At 41.0% G+C, this 4,059-nt stretch overlaps 1 protein-coding gene across 1 annotated transcript in view; it reads right to left on the reverse strand.

Moving 5' to 3' along the window:
- LOC107086227 (protein phosphatase 1 regulatory subunit 3C-B-like) overlaps positions 1–1,243 on the reverse strand; it is a 6,402-nt gene extending 5,159 nt beyond the window's left edge. The window contains exon 1 of the mRNA XM_015377040.1: positions 1,062–1,243. The gene's annotated coding sequence lies outside the window, so the exon portion shown is untranslated. The remainder of the gene's footprint in view (positions 1–1,061) is intronic.
- Between the last annotated feature and the right edge of the window lie 2,816 nt (positions 1,244–4,059).

Here is a 4,059-nt window from a genome sequence, read left to right on the forward strand (position 1 = left end):
GTGCAGGAACCGGTATCCGAAGTCAAGGTATCGGTATTGGTACCGGCACCGAAAATTTTTGAACGATACCCAGCCCTAGCAATGGATAAACTGCCGAAAAAAAAAGTAAAGGTCACATTATTCCTGATTATTGATACTTCCTGCCTGCAGCCGTCAACACCTACAACACCTGTTTAAAAAATAACTTCCATACAGAAAGCCCATACTCTTATCTTCAGCTACCGCAGTATACATGTCAGATTAAATAATACGACTTATACTTCAGCGATGGTATCAATTGTATCTCTTATACGATATCCGTTGGCTGTGCTGTTCTTTTTACATCTCTTTGCAGGTGATGAAGCAGACTGAAGATATTTTATCCTTGTCTCCCTTTTATCTCCTCTTTCTTTCATCTTTTCTCCTTTTTCCTGTTTTCCTTTCCGGTTCTACTGAAATTGCAGTCTCCATATAATCAGTAAATAATATAATAATTAAATAATTATAATAAAGCTATTTATATGCATAAATCAAGCAGAATACTATGGCGAAAGCTGCACTGCTCCACTTGTGAAAGCAAAATCTGTTAGGCTCTTGACTTAGAAAAGAAAGAAAGAAAAATAACGTATGAGTTACCGGAAAATTTCATTTCACTTTGGAATTAATAAATTAATTTTCACTGAATTAATTCAACCAATGGATCATGGGTTTTTTTTATGGGATGGTAAAATTCCTCAGGAGCCCATCGCTGGTCAGAACCAATGAGACAGATCAACTTTAACGTTAATTTAATAATTTATTTAAGCTTTCTTATTTGTGAAATATGTTCAATGTCATCTCAAATTTTTCATTTTTTTTTAAGTTAATCATTTGAGTTGAACATTTAATCATTAGGTTTTTAACCATTTATCTATCAAGCGTTCCAGTTAACTTATTGTAATGAATAATATGAGGTTTTGGATGTCAGGATGAGCTGGCTCTGATCTGAGCTCCTGCTGCTGGGGGGTTTATGTTGTTGTTGTTTTGACGCTCGCGCTGCAGTTTGAGTCCTTCTGTTGTTACGCAGATAGATTTAGTCTCACCTGCTGCGTTTCATGGAGAAGTTCCGCTGGGAAATAACCGGCGGTTTTCGGGGCAATTTGGGCCGCAGCAGCTCCAGGAACGGTCCTCCTCCTCACTTCTCTGGCATTGTGGTAGATTTAGTACTTTATTTACTCCTTTTCCTCTTTCTGGTTTTCAGCCATCTTCTGTCTGTGCGCGCCTCGACACGCCCCCCCGTCAGCTGCTCAGAAAGATACAAAGAACAAAGCAACCAATCAGGATTCAGAAACGTCAGCACGTTGGGCTTTCCTCCAATAGGAAATGTGGAAGGGAGGAGCCTGTCAGGACTGGGTCACATCCTTCTCTTAGCCACGGGAGCAGAAACAAAAGGCGAGGACGGGGCTTAAAATTCCTTACATGTCCTTTAGTGAGGCGAGAAACCTGTAAGTTGGTTCTGAAAACTAACCTAAAGGGTTCAGAGGTAACTCTGACGCTACTTTGTCAATAGAGGAACTTTTTTTTCTACCTCAAAGTTTTTTGCAGTAGAAAAATGCAGATGATATCAGTAAGACCAAACTTTAGTCTTGACCTTTATAGTTTTTGTTTTCAACAAGTTATGGTAGATGCTGTAGGCAGGAAGGATCATCTGTCTTGCATTAGATGTTTGTTTGCTTTAAAAGTATAGTGTATGATTTTTGTCTTTTTTTTTTTAAAGACTTGCCCTCTCCACTGTAAAATAAAAAAAAAAATATTCATATGCACATCCCTATACCAGGGAAAACCTATTAAGCGTGTGCAAGAGCATGCACAAGCCCATTTCTCCTCGTGCATGCTCGGATTAAAAGTTGCTGTTCTCATAGCTCATACAAGCTTACTGTGCCTGCATGTCCACCCTAAACCCCAAAATCCCTCAATCACTATGTAGAGCAGGGACTATATAGTGGACTTTATATGAACTCAGTTACCGTAAATCCTCTAATATTGGCCGCTATTCCATTAGCGGCCGGGTCTCTAACAATGGCCTGTCTGGCTGTCGGTGGAGGTAAATAATGGCCGGACTCGTATACAGGCCGGAGCTATATTTAGAACCAACAATGTTCCTGGGCATTCCTCAACAACTTGTTATAGTAACATACAAGTACCACAGGGAGGCAATGTTTGCTAACGAATCCAAGCCAATAGCATGGGAAGTCCCATCCTTACACAGAGATCGTAGTGGCCTTACACAATCGTTCTTATCTGAAAGACACGTGATTACCAGTAGGTCTGGTGGTAACCAGGCAGCGTTAAAATTACAGAATTTTGTTGGCTTTTGTTGTTCTGAATTTCCCTTGAAATGTATGATACTGGTAGCCTACTTCCACTTAGCCCGCCTCAAATAAAATTTCGCTGTGATGGCAGAACAGTTTCCATTAACTTTTTTAAAACTTTGTTACGCAAGTCAGTTTGGCCAAGATTCCATTCTGTTTTTTTTTTTGTTTTTTTGTATTGCCATGCAGAAAAATTGCAGCTGCTGGAAGATGTCTGAATAATGTTCTGTATACCGTTATGGTAAATGTACTTTTTCAGTAAATTAACCTAGTATTTTATAGGTTCAAAGAGACACAAAATCTTGTTTTTATTCATTCCACTGGTAGTATGTTTTGATCAAATAGAAATAGAGGCCTGCATCTGATTCTGGCCTCCTTGACATTAAGGAGGTCCACTTATTTAGATGATCCACCCGGAAAAAGAAAATCCACTCCTCCAATCCAATCCTCCACTACACCTCTAACAGTCCTATGAAGAGGATGCTCTGGGATGTCCAGATTGTTCCTTTCCTCTGTGAAATCGTCTGCAGAGTTTCTAGAGAACAGAGCTGACCTCTGTCATTACCTGGTTGAGCTATTTCAAGTAATTTGCTCTGATGCTTTTACCACAGCAGATGATGGAGTAAGAGATCACACTCTCCATAACAGACATAAAGAAGATATGTAACAACTTGCCGCAAATGCTGAAGAACCTTAGCTTCCATAAAAGGTATAGTCTTCTTTGTCCCTTCTTGTAGATGGTTTTACAGTTGTGTTTCAATTGGAGTTTGTTGTCCAGGTGAATACTAAGGTCTTCACCCATGATGTTAATGGGATGCAACTTCTTCCTGTTTCTTCTGAAATCTACAATCATCTCCCTTGTTTTGTTGACATTCAGGATATGATTATTGTTTCCACACCATGCCAAAATAGCTTCACCAGTTAGAGTATTTCTGCGGATGAAAGGACAGTCTGGTACTGCAAGTAAAAGGTGTGCAGAATAAAAAGGAAGACTCCTATATCCACTTTCTGCTTACTTTGTTACTTTGTTTTTGAAAACCACACTTTGATTCCTTGGGGTGCTGCATTTTTCAACCACGGACGTTTTATCCACACTGCTGCTTACTTACAAATTTTGTTGTTCATTTGATTACTTCTTCATTGTCACTGTGTCAATATACTCATGAGGGGGTCACTGTATTATATTCGAATCATATAGCGGAACATATCTTTTGGGGCCCTCCTCAGACATTGGCCTTTTCCTAACTCCCCCCCCCATACGGCCCCTCTCTACTGTACTTCCTACCCTCATTTATGGTCATGACAGAAAGGACGAGATCTCGGGTACAAGCGTCTGAAGTAAGTTTTACGCGGAGGGTGTCCGGGCTCTCCCCCAAAGAAGCTCAGTCATCGGAAGGGGGCTCAGAGTAGAGCTGCTGCTTCTCCACATCGAGAGGAGCTAGGCGAGGTGGCTTGGGTAACTGGTTCTGATGCCTCCTGGATTCGTCAGGTTTTCTTAGCGTGTCCCACCGGGAGAACCAGAGGAAGACCCAGGACACACTGGAGCAGCTTTTTTTTCTGGCCTGCCTGGGAATACCTTGGGCGGTGGACCTGGTGGATCTGGCCGGTGGACCTGGCCGACCCCAGCCAAGTGGAAGAAGAAAGCTGGATGGATGATCAAGATGCTGTACCATAGTAATATCCTAGGGTGAAGTCATGAACATCTCAATAATATTAATAATAATAATAA

The sequence above is a fragment of the Cyprinodon variegatus genome, unplaced genomic scaffold (assembly GCF_000732505.1).
Source record: "Cyprinodon variegatus isolate N-32 unplaced genomic scaffold, C_variegatus-1.0 Scaffold146, whole genome shotgun sequence".
NCBI lineage: Eukaryota > Metazoa > Chordata > Actinopteri > Cyprinodontiformes > Cyprinodontidae > Cyprinodon > Cyprinodon variegatus.